This window comes from Xenopus laevis, chromosome 6L (assembly GCF_017654675.1).
Source record: "Xenopus laevis strain J_2021 chromosome 6L, Xenopus_laevis_v10.1, whole genome shotgun sequence".
NCBI lineage: Eukaryota > Metazoa > Chordata > Amphibia > Anura > Pipidae > Xenopus > Xenopus laevis.
This window is the reverse complement of record NC_054381.1, coordinates 23,547,263-23,571,741: the sequence shown is the minus strand read 5'-3', so window position 1 is coordinate 23,571,741 and position 24,479 is coordinate 23,547,263. Positions and strand designations below refer to the sequence as shown.

The 24,479-nt window shown below is 39.2% G+C and overlaps 1 protein-coding gene across 5 annotated transcripts in view; it reads right to left on the bottom strand.

Annotated features, from left to right (window-relative positions):
* Positions 1 to 24,479, bottom strand: part of LOC108718775 (MAGUK p55 subfamily member 7) — a 215,484-nt gene that overhangs the window by 153,168 nt on the left and 37,837 nt on the right. For all 5 annotated transcript variants that reach the window (XM_041565831.1, XM_041565832.1, XM_041565833.1 and 2 more), the window contains exon 3: positions 13,824 to 13,894. The gene's annotated coding sequence lies outside the window, so the exon portion shown is untranslated. The remainder of the gene's footprint in view (positions 1 to 13,823; positions 13,895 to 24,479) is intronic.

Below are 24,479 nucleotides of genomic sequence, written 5' to 3'. Positions count from 1 at the left end.
TGCAGGGTACCGCAGGGTTTTGCGGGTAACCCACGGGTACCCGACCCGCTGCAGGACTCTAGCAGGAGCATAAGTAAATGACACCTACTATAATTTTTTAGCCCCAAACCCAAAAACGTTACTGTACACGAAAAGGTAGCAAGTACTACCCCATCAATACAAATTTTGTATACAACTATGTATAATATCCATTAAAAAAAATACTGACACACTATTTTTTTGCAAGTTTAGGTAAAAAATACTATTGTTTTGTCTCCCTTTCATTTCCTTAATGGAAACATTAATGGGGTGGTTAATTTTTAGTATGTTATAGAATAGCTAATTCTTAGCAACTTTTCAACTGGTCTTCATTTTTTCTTTTGTATAGTTTATGAATTATTTGCCTTCTTCTTCTGACAACTTTCACTGACCCCATAAAAAAAGAAATGCTCTATAAAGCTACACATGTATTGTTATAGCTGCATTGTATTACTCATCTTTCTATTCAAACCCTCCTCTGTTCATATTCCAGTCTCTTATTCAAATCAATACATGGTTGCTAGGGTAATTTGGCCCCTAGCAATCAGATTGCTGAAATTGCAAACTGGAGAGCTGTTGAATAAAAAGTTTAATAGCTCAAAAACCACAAATAATAAAAAATTAAAATCAATTACAAATTGTCTCCCTCTCTACATCATACTAAAAGTTAATTTAAAGGGGGAACAACCCCTTTAAGAGAAGAATGTATAACATCTATATGTTACTGGACCCACATTGCGAAAATAACTGGGGGTGGGAGATAAAAGTGGGCAAACATGAAATAATTTGGGCCGGCACCTACGTACGTTTATACTATAAAACAATAGCAGCATCAGTATAAGATCAAATCATAACAATAGAATTTAGGGTGGTGGCACACGTGGCTACTGGGGGAGATTAGTCGCCAAGCAATAAATCGCCTCTTCTTTGGGCGACTAATCTGCCCTCAATGCCTTCCCGCCGGCTAGAATGTAAATCGCTGGTGGGATGGCACTTGGATCGCTTAGTTTTTCCGAAGTTGCCCGAAGTTGCATCATGGGGAAATTCAAAGCAATCCGAGTGCCATCTCGCCGGCGAGGAAAGCATTTACGGGAGATTAGTCGCCCGAATAAGAGGTGATCTGTCGCTGGCCGACTAATCTCCCCCAGTAGCCACGTGTGCCACGTGTGCCACCACCCTTAGGGGGTTATTTATCAAAGGTCGAATTTTAGAGCTTTTTGAGCTTTTTTAGAATGAACTCACAACTTTAATAGTTTCTAATTTAATAAAAAACTTGAAAAAACACAAATAAGCAAATTGATTGAGCTTTTGGGACATCATCGGAAGTAGCCGTGATCGCTATTGAGAAGACCCGCGAGAAAAAAAATCGAATAGCTCGAATTGATCAAGTTTTCAAGCGAAACCCACCAAAAACAACTAGAACATCGCGAAGGCTACAAACAATTTCAAATGGTTCAAGGGACCTCTGCCATTGTCTCCTACATGACCTCAACAGATTTTAGCAGTGGAGTATTTTCGGATTCAAGCTATTTGCAGCTTTGGGGTATGATAAATCTTGAATAATGTGAAGTTTTTTTTAACCTGAAAATTCGAGTAAATACCCTAGGAAACTCGAATATTTCATGGAAAAAAAAAACCTGACCATTGATAAACAACCCCCCCCATGTCTCTTTAAGAAATACATTTGTATTACAGGGTTCTCCCAGCTCACTCCGACTATTATTGTAAAATTACTGGATGCCCTTGGCCATACCGAGTAATTCCCCTAGATTCCCCTGCACTAATAGCATCCTGGCCTACATTCCCTTTTCTCGGAGCAGCCAGATTTCCTTCTTGCATGAGTGGAACAGCCCCATGGCAGCTCACATCTGAGTCTAGTCTAGACGCGAGGAACTCGGGTTTATTCCTCTGCCAAAAACTCAAGTATTTCAGGACAGTAAATGCATTGATCTTGAGTCTATACAGTATATTGGAGCAATATGGATCTGGAAAAGACATAAAAACATCTGGCGGACTCGGTGCCCTGTTTATTGTCTGACAGGCACTCGCTGTGTGTACGTCGCAATCCTCACCACCGTCCTTATGGCTTCTGATACTTTTTACATTTTAATTAAATTAAATTTTCCAAATAGGCTCCAGGAGTAAAATAAGAGCCAGTGACAGGCCAATTAAAGTTACTGGCGGCCTGGGCTCATCTGTCTCTTCCCATGTCTGACGGAGAAAAGTTCAGTGATGAAAATAAGACTCTCATCTGAGGTCAGGGGTCTGGATACATATGCAAGGCACTGAATTGTTATTTTAAAGGGTAAATATACCCTATTTATTGCACCAAATCCGCTATTTGAGATTCCGCCGAATCCCCGAATCCTTGGTGAAAGATTCAGCTAAATACCGAACCAAATACCGGAAAATTAGAGGCAGGAAAGAGGGAAAAATAATCTTCTTTTGTGACAAAAAGTCATGTGATTTCCCTACCCACCCCTAATTTGCATATGCAAATTAGGATTCGGATTTGGTTAGGCCAGGCACAAGGATTTGGATGAATCCGAAATCCTGCTGAAAAAGGCGGGATCCCGAACCGAATCCTGGATTCGGTGCATCCCTATGTCTCCCATAGACTCCATTATAGTCAAATAATTCAATGTTTTAAAATGATTTCCTTTTTCTCTGTAGTAATAAAACAATAGATTGTAATTGATCCCAACTAAGATATAATTAATCCTAACTGGATGTAAAACAAGCCTAACGTGGTTAAATGTTTAAAGGAACAGTAACATCAAAAAAAAAGTGTTTAAAGTGATAAAAATATAATTCAGCGTTGCCCTGCACTGGTAAATCTGTAGCAATGGGGGCAGCCATTCAAAGGAGAAAGGGCTCAGGTTACACAGCAGATAAGCTCTGTAGAACATAATGGTGTTATCTGTTATCCACTATTTAATCCATACCTCCCAACATTTTGGAAGTAAAAGAGGGACAAAAAATTTTTTTCCCGCACATAGCGCAGCAAATTTTTGACCGCATGCCTTTCTGTGGCCACACCCCCTAATTACCATGTTTGTTTTACAAAATTTGGCAGGTTATGAAAGTTTGAAAATATTTCTCCTTAACTAAACTGTGTTTTTGTGTCTCAAAATTGTTACAAAGTATCTTATTTGCACCTGTTAGCTGTTCTGGGCTCTCTGCTAAAAGCCAATTAAGTGAGAAACTTTGTTTCTTTTTCTGGCTGTTCAGTGCATAGAAAAGAGGGACTTTCCAGTACAAATGAGGGACTGCGGGTTGAGCTGTCAAAAGAGGGACTGTACCTCAGAAAAAGGGACAGTTGGGAGGTATGTTTAATCTGTGCCATATAGTTATTTTTCAATTTCAGCCATTGCTACACAGCAGCTTGTTTATATGGACTATAGTAGTGTTTCTGAAGCAAACACAGCAGTTTTACCGGTGCAGGGCAACACTACATGAAATTTTCCTTACTTTAAAACACTTTCTTTTTTGGTGTTACTGTTCATTTAAATGAGGTCCAAAATATGGAAAGATCCCTTATCCGGAAAACCCCAGGTCCTGAGCACTCTGGATAACAGGTCCTATATCTGTAGCCGTTATTGTCCATGTTTTCCTTTCTGTGTGCTGAGGTTTTTCATAGCCCTGCCTAATGCATGATTGGAAATAACAGGAAAGCAATAATGTTGTTCTTCTTATCGTCTCATAAAGCACCGAGACGTTTCAGAGTCAGGCGGATGAAGGCAGTTGCTGACGCAGTGATGAGAATGTTTTCCATGCGCTAAAAGGTCATTGATCTCATTATTCCCACTGCACCTTGAAACCTTCGGACGCATTCGCTTTAGGCAGTAATATACTGTGTATCTGGTGAGTAGAAGCAGAGTATAAAATAAATGGGAAGCAAGAAAAATAGTGATGCCTCTTTCACAGCCTTTAACTGGCCCCGCTGCCCATTCTGCTTGTGTTCTGAGCTCCAATTGTAGTGATGCTCTGTAGGTATATATAATATTTCATTATAGCTGCGCCTCCTTAAAACGTTTTGAAAGGCATATTTATCAAAGGATGAACTTTCACCCAGTGATAAATACTCTTTTAAAATCCCATAGAAATTAATGGAGATTGGCGGAATTTCGCTCTTGAGGACTGTGGTGATCCCTAATGGTGGCCATACACAGAGATGTCGCCAAAAGAGCGGATCTCTCCCCGATATGTCCACATTGAGGTGGGCGATATCGGGCTGATCTGATCGTGGGCCCTAGGACCCAACGATTGGTTCATAATTCAGGCAATACGGGCGGTCAGATAACGGGACCAAATCAATGAACAGATGCTGCCGAGATCCGACAGGATTTTTAACCCTGCCCGATCTGCTCGACTTTTGGCCAGATATCGAATGGGGAAGACCGTCGGAGGGCCCCACACACAAGCCAATAAGCTGCAGACTCGGTCTGCTTTTATCAGCCCGTGTATGGGGGCCTTAACTTCACTTTTTAATAAATATACCCCCATGTGTCCATATCCCCTGCACAAAATATATCATTTAAACGGTCACTATTGATTTGTTTATAAGGTTTTTTTTACCAGCTTTATTCAGCACACTGATTACTTCAGAGTCTTACATTTAATCTTCTCCCAATGGCAAATGATTTAGTACAGGATTAACATACAGTGCAGCAAGATTAGTAAAGGCGAGTCCAGTTGCATATTTGTAATTAAGTAGGGTTCCTAGTTAACATGGAATCTACCAGTAAACTGCACTATATACATTTGTGCGCTCCCCAATTCTCTACATGCTATAACTAAAGCTGATCAGCAGGTGGCAACATTGAGCTTATTTTGAAAATTTTATCAGTTCCAAGAATCATATATATTTTATTACTTCAATTATTACTCCCATTATAAATATATCTAATAATTATAATGTATGTTCTCCCTGGGCCTCTGCAGGTTTTCTCCCATACAGGCAGTTTAATTGGTTCCGGATAAAATTGAAGTGTGTGTAAATGTGTTGGCAGTAAATAAATGATAGATAATAATGAACATATATATATTATTTTCCTTCATGCACCTCTTGTAGATCGAGTGAGATGGCAGATATTTATAAAAAAAAGACAAAAGTCCATCAAGTTCCACCCCTCTGCATATATACACACACACACGCACACACGCTATGAATATCTTCTAAATTATATCCTTATAAACAGTGAGTTCTGATGTCATCAGTTATAAACGGTGAGTTCTGATGTCATTTCTGTCCCATGACTCACCATGTACCCCCAGTTGTAAAATATCAGGATATTAGAAGTTACCTCGGAGTTCCATGGCCTTGCTTTTATATGGTCATGAAACTCCTTGGTAACTTATAATATCCTTATATTTTACAATAGGGGGTACTTTATTCACTATATATATATATATATATATATATATATATATATATATATATATATATATATATATATATATATATATATATATATATATATTATATATACACACACACACACACACACACACACCGATACAGACCTATCTATACACACATTTACTATATACACGGATACCTATACTAACTAATGCTACATCTTAAGATCCCCACCACATTTATTTTTAGACTTTTTCATTCCAGGTCCCTATTTGCTGTCCAATAGGAGGCAGATCCATCATTTCAAAACCAAATGACAGTACAACCGTTTGCTCTTTTGGGATGTCCGGTGCCAATTAGGATGATTTATTGCAGAGAGGGCCTTCTGGGATGTGAACCCACAAGCTGTTGCAGATCCCCCCCACATTGTAAGACAGGCAGCACGTGATATACATCAAGGCTAAATCCCCAGCTAACAATACTCTCTCTGCACATGTGGAACAGCCCCAAAGGGACGTCATTCCAGCAATAATCCCCTTTCAAGGAAAGCTCTATAAATTGTGTTCGTTCAAGTTTAAGCTGGTGTATTGATCTGCCTGCTGGATGGCAGAAGTGCCCCGTCCTAGTGACTCTCCTCCCTGACGCTCCCCTTCTAGCCGTCCATATCTCTCTAAAATTCTGAATAAAGGTACACATTCAGCCATACCTCAATATACAGTCCAGTATATACCCCACATGCCTGCTGCCTGCCCAGGTCACTCTCTAGGCGTATATCAAAGCACAGGCGTAATCAGTGGCATATAATTAATTACTAAGGCACAAACAATGGCATTACTGTGCCAACTGCAGCCACTGATATCTACTTGTGATAACAGACTTTCCCACGCTCCCCATTTTCCTATCCCATCGCCTTCTAGTCTGTCCCCCTGCTGAAAGCGCTGTTGTATTGTTCTCTTTATTACTGATATTAAACTGGATAATATCCCAAACTATCATATACTGTAGACAAAACAAGCTTTAAAGGAGAACTAAAGCAGTAGGTTAGAAATGTTGTACATTATGTTTTGGGCTTCTGTACCAGCCCAAGGCAACCACAGCCCTTTAGCAGTAAAGATCTGTGTCTCCAAAGATGCCCCAGTAGCTCCCCATCTCCTTTTCTGCTGATTCACTGCACATGCTCTGTGCTGCTGTCACTTACTGAGCTTAGGGACCCACTCACAATATACAGTACACATAGAATAGAAATGTCACAATATAAGGCTGATTAGTAATTATTACAGATAATTACTACATGGCATCACAGAAACCAGTGCAATTAGCATCACAATTTAATAATCAGTCCTGTAGCATCAGCTTATATTGCTAACCTCATTTTCTGCTTGATAATTAGTGTTGACCCCTAAAGCTCCCCATAGACGCGACGATTCTTCTTGCCGAACGACCAATTTTAGAGAAGTCCAACCAATTCTTCGAAATTATCGTGCAGTTAGTGGGATTCGAACAATCGTACATCTTACGATTTTTCGGCCGACATATGTCAGGAAATTGATAGGCCAGGTCAAAAAATCTTTGTCGGTCCCAGTGCAATCTATCTATGTTTGCAGGGCCAAGCAGGCAGCTCCCCTTTGTTTTCCTGGCAAATTGGTCTTTTTAGTTGATGGTCAATTCATACGATTTTTCCGAGAAAACAGCTGCTCAGAGCCCACTGAGCATGTGAGTGTCACAGACACTTTCCAAGATGGTGACCCCCTGTGACAAGTTTGAAGTCCTGGATCATTGCTGCTATTGACAAGCTGAAACTTTAGGCTTAGTGTTTAGTTCTCCTTTAAATTAAATTTTAGTATGTTATAGAATGGTAAATTCTAAGCAACTTTTCAACTGACTCTCATCTTTTTCTTTTCTATAGTTTTTGAATTATTTGCCTTCTTCTTCTGACTCTTCCCAGCTTTCTTTTTAAGTCTTTTAAAGCAGAGGGGAGCACTTATGTTAAAGTCATCAGTAATGTACAGATATGGTAGATGCTATTTTCAAAATTAAAAATTAATAAAAAAAATAAATTAAAACAAGTTATCAAATGGGGGTCACTGACCCCATTAATAAAAAAATGCTCTATAAGGCTATAAATGTTGCTACTGCTACTTTTTATTACTTATCTTTCTATTTGAATCCCCTGCTGTTCATATTCCAGTATCTTATTTCAATCAATGTGTGGTTGCTAGGGTAATTTGGTCCCATAGCAACCAGATTGCTGAAATTGCAAGCTGGAGAGCTGGTGAATAAAAAGCTAAATAACTCAAAAATCACAAATGATAAAAAATTAAATCCAATTGCAAACTGTCTCAGAACATAACTCTCTACATCATACTAAAAGTTAATTTAAGGTGAACAACAATGGGTTGGTGCAAAGCATCAGAATCCTAGGCCCCATTCTCTGATCACAACATGTACAATATGGTACACGTAATATGGTGGTACACAACTTCTTTAAGTAGCTATTGTCATGCATAACCAGGCAAGCTTGAGAAACCGCTAGTAGGGGCCCAAACTATTGCCACTTATTCCTTGACCTAATAAAGCACAATTTCCCATTGAAATGGGGTGCTGCAGTATTTATGTGGTTATAATTTAAGAAACCCCAGATACTAGGTTTGAATCCCAGTGAACTTCCTATGGCTCTAAACTCAGCAGGAATCACCCCATGGCAGAGGGACTGCAATTAAAAGAGATAGGCGGGCAGAGAGCAGATTTTAAGGGCATGGAATGGGGCACAAGGTGCAGTACAAGAGTGGGGTCATGGTGGTAATCAGTGTCAGACTGGAATGCCAGGGGCCACCAGAAAACCTTAGACCGTGGGCCCACTTTCTAAATCAGGGGTGTAACTACAGAGGAAGCAGACCCTGCGGTTGGAGGGGGCCACAGGAGGTATAGGGACCTCATAAGGGCCTTAAATAATAAGCAATTTCAACATATATTGGTAAAAAAAATATTGGTATATTGGTAAACAATGGACAACCTCTAGTTATGTTGGAGGCCCTAAAATTAATTTGGTTTCAGGCCCAGTAACATCTAGTTACAACACTGTTCCAAACTATTATTTCTCCTCTCCTCACTAAATGGTTAGAAGTAAGAGGGCCATTAACAACTGGGCCCACCGGGAGTTTTCCTGGTATCCCTGTGGGCCAGTCTGACACTGGTGGTAATGCCCAACAATCTCCTGAAAATCTATGCCCACATGATACCCAGCAATCCAAGCTTCAGATGAGCCAAAGACTCCATCATGTGTCCTGCCTGGGCTCATTGTGAACAATTTTAAAAATATTTACTCAGTATCATCTTTGATTTAGTTAATGGTGTCTACATTCAAGAGCACAGGTGGTTTGACATATATTTGTTTCTCTTGGAAGAGCCTTTTATCGGACAATGAATATGCAAGGTCATGGCTCAGAGTGAAGAACAGAAAGAAGTAAGAGCTGCTTCCCACAATGTCTTTTCCCCACTTCCATAAATGCTGCTCATTAGGAGAGCAGGGAAGCAGCAAAGGTATTAAAGCTGCCATCTGTCAGCAGAATCTTGGCCACCGTTCACTGAGCACAACATGTACAATATGTAAAGACACTGGAAGATTTCCACAAAGAAGAGCGAGCCATAAAGCCTCCAAGAGATCGATGGGCAACCATTACTATTTATTATTGAGAGCAGTTAGCAAGTGCACAAATGCTGAGAAAGAACAAGAGCTCAAGAGTTCAACAGGCAAAAACCTAAAACTAGTGATGTTTGTTATGAGAAGAGAGGGGTTGCTCTGTGGCTTTGTCATTGGCTCAGACTTTGCATCAGTTCTTTGTAACCCTGATGTAGGTTGTAATTTGTTTTAATAATAAAATATCAGTTTAGCAATCTGTATATTTCCTTAATGTGGGTATAGTTCATGAAGATGCCTCCAAGGTCAAGTGTCTAGATATTAAATCCACCAAATCTCAGCTCCCCACAGCACTGGTTTCATTTATACATAGTTCCAGAAATATCCTGGGCAGGAAACAAGTGTTAACCTCAATTTTTTTCCAAAATTGACCTTCCAGCTGAGTTTCAGCTATCTCTAATACAAAAATTAGACATTCTCCCCAAATCTCACACTAACTGGTCTTCATCCTCAACCCTTGCCACTGCTCCAAGTCCAACAGTTTGGGAACCACTGCCTTACAGTGTGGCTTAGCCCTGAACAATGACATTCTACCAAAAAGGGATCAAATGCTTTAAATTTCTGGTGGACCTGTAGCAATTGCATGGGCTGGCATTCAGGTAAGGAAATATCCACAAATGATCAGCATAAAATCCTTTATTACTATTAATAATGTGAGATATAATGTGATATTATTATTTAATGTGAGATCTAAATTACAGAGACTGTACTTCTGTCTTTTATTATGTTATAACTATACCATGTCCGAGCTGATGTGCTCCTATATAATTATGACCAAGACCTTGGGATGCGCGTCCAAGTCTCTGATGCACTTCTGTAATTTAATTTCTGTAATGTAACCTTCCCACTGTCCTTGAGGCTTTGCTTTAGATTTAGCACTCTGTAATCTGTAAACCTCACATTTCATATGGGTTTTATAAAATCTTGGATTTGTGCATTTCAAGCTTTATTCCTGTATATTACACATGATGCAGACAAAATACTACAGTGAAGTGCAATCAGAATGGAACCTCAGGAACGGATAAAGGGGAAGTACAGATTCATCAGCACACAATCGTTGCACCAACATAATTCTCTGAGATAGACCCTAATGAGATTGACACTACTTTGGTGTCATTAGGACTTGTTGAGGAAACTAGGCCAAACAATGTTGTTAATTGCTAAATTGTTATTTCCGTTTTATGGCAGGAGAGGGATTGCCCACTCCGTAAATTCTTTAGAAGACAATCTCCTATTATAGTATGGGCATGGGTTTGTTATTTCTTTGTCCCCAACATAAAGGGACAGTCTGTGTAAGCCTCTATTTGCATTGGATGTATAGTATTACAGCGTTTATATGGGCTTTGTTGTCATTTAGTGAAAGGAACCAACATATCCTGAAGTGCAAGCCAAGAATGCCTTTAGCTCTACAACAACTCCCAGCATTGAATGATAACTCAACATACAGACCTACTGTGTATACATATTTACATACATAGCTCCTTGTTGAAGCAATCATTTGAAAGACATGGATTTAGTAACACAATACATTTTATAAACACATTACATATATTCAGCTCAGTAACCAGACTTGCATTTCACCTGGTACCAAATTCATCTCCCAGTACAGGTATAGGCTGGTTATCCAGAATGCTCGAGACCTGGGTTTTTCCGAATAAGGAACGTTCTGGATAACGTGTTTCCAGATAACAGATCCCATACCTGTATTTTCCTAGTGGAAAGCAACTGTATGTGATCACCATGCTGATAAGTAATAATGTTTAAGGGAATAGCCTGGGCCAGTGTTTATACTTCATTATAAATACAATTCCAGAAATTACTTAACAGGTGACTTAGGAGTCACCCCTGTTTTTGTCAGTATCATAATAGCCAGTATGATTTCCTAATTTGTCATTGACAGGTACAACGCACAAATATAGTAAATATAATTATTCTTTCAGATTATTTAGATAAAGAAACAAGCTTTGTGGCTGATGAATAAACAGATATACAGGCACCGGATCTGTTATCTGGAAACTCGTTATGCAGAAAGTTCCTAATTAGGGTAAGGCCATAGAGTCCGTTTTAATGAAATAATTCAAGTTTTCAAAAAGTATCTCCTTTTTCTCTAATAATAAAACAGTAACTTGCACTTGATCCAAACTAAGATACAATTAATCCTAACTGGAGGCAAAACCTATTGGGTTTATTTAATGTTTAAATCATTTTTTGTAATAGACTTAAGCTATGGAGATCCAAATTACAGAAACATTCCTTATATGGAAAACCCCCAGTGCTGGCCATTCTGGATAACAAATTCCCCACCTTTACAGGTATGGGACCTATGTATTTTAGGTCAAGTGCCAAGTCGAACCTTGAGAATGGAACTCCTGCTCAACACCAGCCTGAAGTTTAACAACCCTAATACCTATGCATAAAAGACTGAGCTTGAACACAATGGCAATGTCCACAAACGTGGCTTTTTGTGGTCAGTATATGAGTGAGTCTCTCTAAAGGGCCTGGCTTGAAAGATTATGAGATGGGTGGATAGGAATGAGAAAGTGATTACCATTGACAGGGAAAAGTCCTGCATGAAATGGTCAATTTGTGACCAATGATCTACTTTGCATTCATTGGGTTAAAAATAATGGCAATTCACTCTGGAAATTAACCCAGAACTGGTGCACTTTTGTTTTTTTTTGGGCAGCAGCGAGAAAAAAGAAGAAACCAAAAGAAAATTGCTCCGTGGTGCTCGCTGTAAGAATCCAGGGCTGGAGCAGTTTTCTGCTGATAGGAGCACCAGCCCTGTGTTTCAGGTATGTGCGATCACTTGGGGGTGCCGAACGGTTGGCATCTTCAAGTTAGACAAACTTTTCTTCTCTTTTAATCTCGTTTTCAAAAAGCTCGAATACTACGAACATTTGATTTTTAATGGACCTCCATCTACAGGTGGACTGGCAGGGGCCTTCTCTGACCCCTCACCAAATTTCAGTAAGCATGATACAAGTTATAGATACTATTCTTCAATTGCTGAAGGTGACCATCAAACATATTAATTTTGGCCTTACTGACTTCTTGTTATACAGAAGAACAAAATGCACTAGCCACGTTCAGCACATAATTCTGCCATTAACAAACAAACAATGTAGGTAAGAAAATGAATGGGTAAAAATACCCATATCAGTAACAATGTGCCTAACATAAAGGCCCAGATATTTCATGCAGCTTAACAAACAAACAATGTAGGTAAGAAAATGAATGGGTAAAAATACCCATATCAGTAACAATGTGCCTAACATAAAGGCCCAGATATTTCATGCAGCTCCTGTAGGCATGGTCTTGGATTTCTAAAAGGTTTCTAGAATATTTCCCACCACTCAATACTCGTTAATAGAGTTCTTGCTTCAGAATCCATTAGGCTTAATGAGTAATAATTATCTGAAGCAAGTGCGAGCAAGTGGATGTTTATATGCATTACAGAAACGGTTAATAAACTTGTGCTATAAATCTACAAGCCAGCCGTAGACTCTTGCTCCACAGGCCAAGAAATTAAAAAAAAAAAAAAAAAAAAAAGAACACAGCAAGCAAAATGGATGGAAGACAACAATCTGTTTTATTGGGAAGCCACTGGCGCAGGCAGTTTTCACCAGGGGTAATCCACTGACAAAATAACAAATCATTAGAATATATATATATATATATATATATATATATATATATATATATATATATATATATATATATATATATATATATATATATATACACACATATATATACACATATATAGTCAACTACAAGAGGTCCTCTTCAAGATGGGATCTGCACCTTATTTTCTTTTTTCAACAAGTAATCAAAAAGCATAGAAAGAAAGTTGAGGTTCAAATTGTATGTCCAAGTCTACAGGTTAAAGATCAATGCAGATTAACATTTGGTCAAACCCCCTGTTCATAAAATATCATAGCAGTTGTTCTGTTATTTCTTGGAGTTATCAGCATTCAACTAAAATCTCACTAGAGCATCTTCAGGCTTGTCTCCACCATTGACCGCTATGCACATCTTGAGTTCATTCCTAACCTATGAATATTGTGAGTACAACTGACCAGTAGACTGGTTGTAAAGCACAATTCATGTAAATGCAATGTTTTCAGGCTGGTCAAATATAAATAAAGGTGTAGCGATGACATGTTGTTGTAATCGCCCATATGGAGTTCTATTCTTCAATGTTTTAGTATGTATCTTGAAATTCCTGTTCTTCCATGGGATAAAAGATCAAGGAAAGAGAATGCAACTTTAGCGACACCTTTTATTGGTGCGTCAAAAGAAACAACCTGTTTTGGGATGAAATCCCTTTATTAAGCGAGACGTGTGTCTCTACACACACACACACCAATAAAAGGTGTTGTAGTTATAAATTCTACGGTTGCGTTCTCTTTCCTTGATCTTCAAAGTAGCCACTTTCACATCATGGCAGCAGGGCTGGAATGAATAGGACTGGGTGCAGATACCACCAGCCCCCGAGTCTAAGGTTGGTATATCTTATAGGTGCATATTAATGATTCATTGTAAATGTCTTTGAAGATTTTGGAGTTGTCCTCTTATATCACTGCTTTATGATCCACTGGGAATTCTTTCAGGATAATATTGGCTAGTCCAGAGGATGAACTATTACCGATACCAAGTATTTTGACATGAACACAAAGGTGTGACTATGAACACAAGAAAATGTGTATTCTCTGTATGTCTGCTATCAGAAACCATATTTACCTGAGTCGCTGACAGCTGGGCTTCTTTCCTGGCCTGAATTAGGTCATAAGCAGTCATCAGACATCCTGAGCCTAAAGAAAAATAATAGAAGGATGTTAGCCACCCCAGCCTTATAGTGGTTCCTAAGAGTTTCTGAATCCTAATCAGCAAGTTGGCTGCATACATAGCAGACAATAAAAGACTGTTTACTGCAAAATAATCTGCTGCAGGACTTGTACATTACTGAATTACACCAAATCCAGTAATCAGGTCAAAACCTTAAAACAATGATTGTTGGAGCTTTGTGGTTCAAGCTCCTCTTGAAAGACCAACCCTTGTTTCACAACAAACACTGGTTCTTAAAGGATAAGTAAACCTTTAAAAAAAGTGAATGTAAAATTGATATGGGGGCTATTCTAAGCACTTTTGTCATTTACATTCATTATTTATTTTCTTTTTAGATATTAAAGGATACATGTGCTGTAAATATGAATGGATTTTGTTACAACAGCTTCACCGGCTGTTCAGTTTCTGACCAGACTGACCACCAAGTAGTCAAGGAAGTTGTCAGGAGAAAGAAAGAGGCTGCTCTGATGTTCTTATGCTTGGGAAAGATTTGAGAAACATTTCTTGAAATAACAGAGCTCTTATGCTAGTAAACCATCCTTGGTGCAAAAATTATATGTAATCAGGAAATTCAGTCATTTGCAACTAAACAGTCAGGCTACAGAAGGCATATTAAACAGCCGTTCTAAGCACACGTCAATTCAACAGTGTGCACAGCAATGACTCCAGCCCTTTCATAAAACCCATATACATTCCATACACCAACCAACTACACCCCTCCCTCACCTACCTACAGGTACTTACCCTGCTCTTCTGCTTACCCCGCTCTTCTACTTGCTTAACGCTAATGGCATTTAATTCCCTGGGTGGAGAAATGCCTGCCAGCCACCTATGATACCTGCAACCAACCGCCTTTGAATTAACTTTTAGTATGATGCAGAGAGTGATATTCTGAGACAATTTTCAATTGGTTTTTAGAGTTATTTAGATTTATGTTTCAGCAGCTCTCCAGTTTGTAATTTCATCAACCTGGTCGCTCGGCTCCAAATTAACCTAGCAACCATGCATTGATTTGAATAAGAGACTGCAATATAAATAAGAGAGGCCTTTATAGAAATATGAGTAATAAAAAGTAGCAATAACAATTTAATTGTAGCCTCTCAGAGCATTTGTTCTTAGATGGGGTCATTGACCCCCATTTGAAAGCTGGGAAGAGTCCATTTTTTAGCGGTGAACATACCAACATCATTAGAAGGTTTATATCAAGCAAACTAACCTCAGCTCTGGAAAAAAACTTGATTCATTATTATTAGCATGGTCTTAATTGCAGATTTTGTAGTATGGAAAAATAAATGCGGTAAAAATGTTACCCACATTTTATGTTTTTTTGTGTGTTTCCAAAAACAGATCAACAGCAAGCACTGACTGGCATGCAGAGAAATTTAATACAATTTAATGGGCTAATAAAAGAACAGGGTAATCGCAGAAAGCTCTTTTGGTCCTAGAAATAGGGGAGGGCTGAATGTCCCAAATATACTTTATTAAATCAAGATGCTCAGATTATGCCCATCCTTCATTTTTATCGTCCTAACCTCCTCCTACTGTGGGTACAGATCGAAGCGGATCGGATTAGTCTATTAGTCCCAGCAGCACCGCCTTGGCTCTCCAAACAAGAGAGTTCAGTTTCACTTACCCCAAACATAAAAATGATCCCATATGGGATCAAGTCCATAAAAAAAGTACTGCCCCCCCCCCCCCAAATATCCAGCAATGTTTATATATCGAAACCCTAATTTTTTCCAGGACTGGAGGCACACGATTTTTATTGGTGGCATAGGCATAATATGAAATATGTTGTCCATTTTATAGGACTTCAGGGAATTAAGAAATGGGAATCCATAACTACACAACACGACCTTCCAAAAATTGAGTATTTTCAGTACTTACAAGTTCACCATTATTTAAAAACAATATTGAAGGCATGTGTGTGATAATACACAGTGACTGTAGGAAGTCTTTTTGTCTTAAATTTCCATGCAGTCCAGGTGTAATATCATCACTCTATAAAGAAATATTAAACTCAGCACTTCCCTCCTTACCAACTTATACTAAGCAATGGGAAAAGGAATTGAAAATTACAATAGACAAGTGCTGTGGACACAAATCTGGGAAAATACAGCTTAGAATTCCATTAACACTCTAGTCCAGGATAAATAAGGTAGTATGGTACATGGACCCTACCAAATTGCATAACTATTAACCCAACCATAGTTTGATCTGCTTTAGAAATTGTGGAGAGAGTGAGGGCACTGTTGAATATTTGGTTGCAATCTAGAGAAGCTACAAGATTTTGTTCTAGAATCAGGGTCTAGAATTTTTACTTTAAAGGACCAGTAACATAATTTCTTTTTTAAAATTTGTTTCTTTTTAACATAATATTAAAAGACCAGTAACGTACATTTTTTTAAAACGGAAAAAAACACCAAGACAGTTTTCACTTTTGATTCGCAAAGCTTTTATTAAGAAATCACTTACTGATTCTATGCTTGCCCCCCAATTCAGAAACAGCGACAGGGCGACGATCCAACGTGCGGCGCTCGGTTTCTCCTTCCTGGCTATCTCATATAGAATGAAATTTTATATTACCGCACACCTCCTTCCACTTATTCTGCGTAGTGGTGCTGGTCTTCCGTTGACCTTGCCAGGTCTCCTTACTGCTTTGTAATTTCGAAAAACGGTCCGCACACACCAATATTGCAGTCGGGGATTGTGCCCCTTTTATTAATGCCACCAACAATCAATAATCAATAATCAATTGATTATTGATTGTTGGTGGCATTAATAAAAGGGGCACAATCCCCGACTGCAATATTGGTGTGTGGACCGTTTTTCGAAATTATCTCATATAGAAGGCAGGGAGGAGAAATCGAGCGCCGCACAATGGATCGTCACCCTGTTGCCGTTTCTGAAGAGGAGGGCAGGCAGAGATTTGGTAAGTAATTTCTAAATAAAAGCTTTGCGAATTAAAAGTGAAAAATGTCTTGGTTTTCTTTTTTCCGTTTTAAAAACATGTATGTTACTGGTCTTTTAATAGATAGAATCATAGAGATTGAACTTCGGAAAGACCCCTACCAAGTGTTACTCAACAAACCAATTCTGGTCTCAAATAGGTACTGAAGATAACTGATACAGTTCATTTTTATAGTAGCAAAATAAACAGCTTCATGGAAAAAAAAACTTCACTCCCTCTTTCCTTCATAGTACTTTCTGTACTAGAATGAACTTGATTATGGTAAATGAACGGACGCTGAATATTAGCAGGGATACTTACAATACATGTGCTAAAATCGGAGCTCCTGGTAAGCCTATGCCAGTCAATGATCAAATTATGATAACTTTTATTTTGGAGTCTAAAATAGGCCTGGAGGTAATTCGATTTTCCATAAAATAGGCTTGCTGTGAAATTTGAAAGCTGGATAAAATTATTTGAAGGGTTCAACCTCATAAAATGAAGTAAACATGGACCAGGGCTGGAACTTGGGGTAGGCAGAAGAGGTACATGCCTAGGGAGCAAAGCTGGAGGGGCGCCAGGCACGATACCTCTTCTGCCACCTGCCCTAGTTTAGACACGGAGAAGTGCACAGAAACGATTCATTTTGTAATCTTTGTTTTAGTTTATCTTTTTTGTCAATTTTCAATTGTGAATATAGTATCTACTATATATATATGTACATCCCAGACTGTAAGCATAAGGGCACACCTGGAGATTTGGGGAGATTTAGTCGCCCGGCGACTAATCGCCTCTTCTTTGGGGCGACTAATCTCCCCGAACTGCTTCCCCGTGACTTCCGACTGCTTCAATGAAAAGTTTGCGGTGCTTCGATTTCCGACTTCGGAAATCGAAGCGCCGCGAGTGCATTGGCGCAGGCAAGCCACGGGGAAGCAGCTTGGGGAGATTAGCGCCCCAAAGAAAAGCCGATTAGTCGCCGGGCAACTAAATCTCCCTGAATCTCCAGGTGTGCCCTTACCCTAACATAAGCACTCTCCTCTGTGTAGGAGAGCATCAGAATACTAATTAAGGCAAACACGCTAAAAAAATAAATAAATACAAAAAAGTCTTTAAAAGAAAGCTAGGAAGAGTCAAAAGAAAAATGCAAATAATTCAAAAACTATAAAAGAGAAATAATGAAGACCAACTGAAAAGTTGCTTAGAATTGATCATTCTATAACATATTAAAATTCAATTTAAAAAAAGATGAACCACCACTTTAAGTTAATGAAAGTTGTCTGGTTTGCCAAGATTCTAAATTTCTTTGAGCTTTTCTTTCCCAAAGGCACCTACCCTAAAACAAGCCAATTAATTCAAAGAATGCACCCTGTGCAGCTAAAATATGGAATGGCAGGACTTTACGATGCTGTAGTGAAAAGCACAGTAGTAGGATTTCACTGTAGAAACCTGAGCTGAAGCTTGCCTATGAGAGGAGGGAAATCTAAGCAGCATAGACGGCAGCCAGAGGTAATGCCACTAGCTCATACATACATTTTTAGATTTAAATCATATTGCGTTTCCATCTCTAAGCACGAAAACTGACTCTAGCAAGAGACCGATGGCACAAAACTCTAAAATCATAATGCAGCAGACATGTACTAAAGGAACAGATAGGTGTGTCTGGCTGCTTTGTTCTGGGCTGAATACCTTTCCAGGCCGCGGGGATCATCTGAGAGGCACTCAGATATAATCTGTTTTTATCTTCAAGAAGTGAAAGAAACCCCATACGGGCAGATGTCAGTAGTGGGAAATGCGGGTAAGGGGGAGCAGAGGTATTTTTAATGGACTGCAACCGATTCCAATCGCTTCGAACCTGTGAGACTCCATGTAACTTGACCCCTTAGCTACTAGAGAGGGGCATCCTACTGTAGAGCCTAAATGAATGCTAAAGGAGTTTTTCAGCTGGCAGAAACGTTCCTGTGCTCCTGTTAATTGTATTTGGCCAAAAAAAGACCCAAATGCTGCATTTTCTTAGCATTTTTAGAGTGATATTTTGAGACAATTTAAAGTTGGTTTTCATTTTTATAGTTTTTTGAGTTATTTAGCTTTTTATCCAGCAGCTTTCCAATTTGCAATATCAGCAATCTGGTTGCTAGGGTCTAAATACAACCATGCATTGATTTAGATAAGAGACTGGATTATGAAAAGGAGAGGGCTCCAAAAGAAAAGAAGATTCATAAAAAGTAGAAATAACAATAAATATGCTGCCTTACAAAGCATTTGTTTTTTTAACTGGGGTCAGTGACCCCCCATTTGAAAGCTGGAAAGAGTCAGAAGGCAAATATAGTTGTACAAAAAGACCAGTTGAAAAGTTGCTTAAAATTGCCCATTCTAGAATATACTAAAAAGTTAACTGCCCCTTTAATGTCTGATGGTTAACCTAAATGCAATAATAGATTGAAATATACGTTTTGATGATTTTAGTATGCCTTTGTACGGAGGCACATTCAAACGCAGATTCCAGAAACACATTAAATCATGCATGGCTAATTAGCAATTAATTTAAATGCATGTGGCACAGCTGCACAGAATCAACGCAGGGTGCCTCTGAATAAAGTGCTAATTAGCCTCGTAGGACGTGGATTTAATATGTGTCCAGTTTTAATTAAAGGAGTGAAAGGAGTGAAGTGGTAGCCCTAAACAGGAATTAGTGCTAGATCATGTCGGAGAGATTGCAATGTACTGTTTCTTTAATCGCCCGCTGCGAACCCTCCACTTGAGATAATCAAGTCTATTAAAAGTAGGAATCCAAACAGCTGAACATGCTCATGAATGTTCATCTCATCCAAGAAAATCCAAGAAAGCCTTCCCAGCACAACTACATTAGAGCGAGGCTTTCGGGGCTCCTGTTCTGAATGCTGCACAGCTATTATCCCTCCTATGCCGGGAAGCATCAATAACCTGTTTATATAGTGAATAAAGTACCCCCTTTTGTAAAATATAAGGATATTATAAGTTACCGAGGAGTTTCATGACCATATAAAAACACGAGGCCGAAGGCCGAGTGTTTTTATACAGGTCAGGAAACTCCGAGGTAACTTCTAATATCCTCATATTTTGCAACTGGGGGTACTTTATTTATTATAATACACAAGTTTCGGTGAGTCATGTGACAGAAATTACATCAGAACTCACCGTTTATAACTGATGACATCAGAACTCACCGTTTATAAGGATATAATTTACAGGATATTCATGGCTTTTGTGTATTATATAGAAATAAACCCAACATGAGAAAACCATAAAACAACAGTGACAGCGCAGGATTTCACTTGGGCTCCTGCTATTAAATTGGCAGGTCTATATATTTCAAGAGGCGGTAACAACATGGCTTATGGTACACATTCACGTATACTGAGATTGCCAAGGCAAATAAAAATGACAAGGGTCAGTATGGCAGAACAATCATCGATTTGATTGAATAAGTAGATATGCAAAACAACACTCCTACTTGTACCTTGAACCTCACTGCCCAGACAAACCTCATGTCATATTCATCCACTCCTGCCCATTTTGGGACCTTATTTTATGTACAAATTAGCGTAAAGATGAACTAGGACTTTCTCACCTCCATGACCTGGAGCTGGTTGACACCTCTTACTGGAAAAGGAATATTTTTTGTTTTAGAGACACATATGGTTCCAGCAGAAAAGATTTTACTTTAAAGAATTGCCCCTGACAATTTCCAGTGTTATATCATAAAAGGCATTAAGTTTGCCCAGGAGCAGTAACTTATAGCAACCAATTAGCAGGTAGCTTGCAGCAAACTTAGTCCCTTTCATTACATGTGGGGGTTTGTCTTTTTTGTAAAAATGCTCAGCCCCAATCCAGCAACATACCCTACTGCATCACTGCCTCATGTCTAGGTTTGCCATCTGTCCAGTTTTGACCCGGACAGCCCCGTGTTTTAAAGGACTTTCTGGGTTAAAACTGGATTCCCCAAAATTGATATAGTGATTGGCCAATCCCCACGTCATAGCCCACGTCATTGGTCGGCCCCATAACGTCACAACCCCCCTACCAGGGAAAGGGGACAACCCTAATCATGTGCCATCTGAGCAGTGTCCCAGGTCAGTTGCAAATTACATTCCTGTGATGGTTTTTAAGGATAAGCAACTAGGACGATGTGCCCTGGCCCAGGACCAAAAGTTGTCATCCAGTGGATATGCCTGTCCTCACTGAACACCTGCAGATTCAATTTATTCATGTTCAGATTCAAGTACGGAAGTTTGGATGGAGTAAACGGGAACCCTAAACACTTCTGGGTGACACAATTGAGCTTTACAAGGAATGCATGTGTTAGGTTAGCACACCATCAAAATCATTATAACCACTTATATTATGACTACGAAGATTTCCATTCATCCAGGTCATGGTATATCTAGTATAAGTAATTCTAAAACAACTGGACTTGCTGAGTAATCAATGAAGACATTTCTCTACTCATCCAAGCAGCTTCATGTCCAAATCTTGGATAAAGAAGATTGCTGGTTTGAATTACGCGTGAAAGAGGCGGTACGTGTCAAGGCTGCTTCTTGTGCGTCTGCCCACCGCTGCTGCATGGTCCCAGGGCCGGCCCCACAAGGTCCTTTGAGTCCCCAGTGCTCTGTGAAGTGGCTGGGCGCCACGCTGCCCCTAAAGTTTTGGCACCCTAGGCCCGGGCCTTTGTGAGTATTCCACAAATCCGGGCCTGCTGGAGGTTTCAAAACACTTCACACATCCATTCATGCAACTCTCGCAAGTGACACCTGTTTCTAGGAGTTGCATGATACCTTGGTAATCCTATCACAGTAACTACATCACAGCTCTGTGAATTTCAGATGTCACCTCTCTGAAGAGTTACAATGTGCCATTGTGATTGAATTAGTGGAAGAGTTTATATGCCGAGGACTTCCCACACCAGTCAGTTGAACTGAAGAAGCTTCTCGGGTGAGTAGTGAAACGCCTTCAATGATTACTCAGCAAGTCCAATTGTTTTAGAATTACTTATACTAGATATAGCTCATATATTATGTTTTTGACAGAAGAAAATCCCTCTTATCTGCCTGTCAAAGGAAACGGAAAGCACCTGGCTGATGAAGTGGTGAAATGTGGACAGGCCTGGACTGGGAGTCAAAATAAGCCCTGCCATTCCAAGCACACATAGGCCCAAACAACCCCCTACCAGCCCACTATATAATAACTTTCTATGGAACCATACAGCAGCCCTTCTGGCATTTGCCAGTCCGGGCCTGAATGTGGAGCTCCATGCACCCCGCTACGGGGCTTCTATTAGGGATTCACCAAATCAACTATTTTGGATTCGGACGAAGCCTCGAATCCTTTGCGAAAGATCTGGCCAAATACCGAACTGAATTTGCATATGCAAATTAGGGTTGGGAAGGGGAAAAAAATGTACTTCCTTGTTTTGTGACAAAAAGCCATGTGATTTCCCTCCCCACCCCTAATTTGCATATGCAAATTAGGATACGAATTCGGTTCGGCCGGGCAGAAGGATTCGGCCAAATCTGAATCTTGCTGAAAAAGACCGAATCTCGAAACGAATCCTGGATTCGGTGCATCCCTAGTAGCTATGGCAGGCGGACAGGGGCGTTTGTTCCTCCAGTTTGTTCTGCTGGAGAGATGCAGGTGATTCCTGTTAATTTACTTTAAACTCTTACATCCCACTGGTTAATTCTCTGCCCATTTTATATCCAGTAGCAAAGTACTGCAAGGCAGAAGATTCTGGCAGCCGCAACCAGAGGTTAATGAAGCAATTTCTATCTGCTAATCTCTTTTCTTGCAGTCGCCCGGCTGTATTAATTTCATCTCCACTTTTGTCAAGCAGCATTTCATTCTTAATGTTGGGATTCATTTCCCAGAGAATTCTAATTTATCAAAGCCAAGCAATTCTAGCCGGTGGATCAGCTGAGAAGCAATAAATCTGCCCTCCATGCAAATGGATAATAAGAGCTACGTTACGTAACCTCAGCATGGAGCCACAGAACCCAAAGGCTGGGCTTTGTTGTGATATTCTAGAATGCTACTCCTTCCCATTCAGTAGCTACTGCTCTCTCTGCCTCCTCTGCATTCCAATCCGCCTGGAATTTGTGTTTGTTAGTTCGCCAGCCAAAATATCTACTGGGGAAAAGGGTACAAAGGTTTATGTTAATGTGTTGAATTGTGTAACGATGTCCAAAGCCACCGATCCAAAATATATTTCCCAAAAACAGAATTCATTTTTGTTTCACAAGAACCTGAACTACCACATTTCATTTGGAATTTATGAAATTATTTATAAAATCTACATTGCTCTTTGTTTGCAAAACATTAGTAACAGTGAATAATCAATGGAGCTAATTTGAGAGGAATGTAGCAGCAGGTACAAAGGTTGCTCCAGATCTACTAACCCATAGCTATAGGCAGGTAGAAATTTCCCAATTTGAATTTTAAAAGAAAATATCTGATTAGTTAACTTCATAGACCTGGAGAAAACTTGCGCCTCTTACTGATATACTGAACATGGAGTATGTTAATACTGATCCTCCATTCTGGGTTACTGTTTTAAGATGTAAGGCAGATAGAGAGTAAATTGATTTTAAAGGAGAACTAAACCCTAAAAATTAATATGGTTAAAAATGCCATATTTTATATACTGAACTTGTTGCACCAGCCTAAAGTTTCAGCTTGTCAATAGCAGCAATGATCCAGGACTTCAGACTTGTCACAGGGGGTCACCATCTTGGAAAGTGTCTGTGACACTCACATGCTCAGTGGGCTCTGAGCAGCTGTTGAGAAGCTAAGCTTAGGGCTCGTCACTAATTATCCAGCAGAAAATGAGGTTGGTCTGTAATATAAGCTGATGCTACAGGGCTGATTATACAATTCTGATGCTAATTGCACTGGTTTCTGTGCTGCCATGTAGTAATTATCTGTATTATTTACTAATTAGTCTTATATTGTGACATTTCTATTCTATGTGTACTGTATATTGTGAGTGGGTCCCTAAGCTCAGTAAGTGACAGCAGCACAGAGCATGTGCAGTGAATCAGCAGAATAGAACATGGGCAGCTACTGGGGCATCTTTGGAGACACAGATCTTTACTGCTAAAGGGCTCTAGTTGTCTTGGGCTGGTATAGAAACACAAAACATAATGTGCAACATTTCTAGCTACTAGTTAGGCTTTAGTTATAATTTAAGGCGCAGATGTATTAAGGGACAAGTAGTGTTTTCCAGGAAAATTCGAGTTTACTAGTTTGGTAAAACTTACATTTTTGGGTTAAAAAAAATGTTCAAGGTTTTTTTTTTTCTTTTAAACTTAAATTATACCCCAACCCTGGAAATAGCTAGAATCCAAAAATACTAATCTAAAACCTGTCGAGGTCATGTAAGAGTCAACGGCAGAGGTCCCTTGAACCATTTGAAGTTGTTAACAGCTTGCTTGACATTTATCTATATATATATCTATATCTATATATCTATATATCTATATATCTATATATATCTATATATATCTATCTATATCTATATCTATATATATATACTATTTTTATTTATTTATTTATTTTTCTCAAGCTGAATG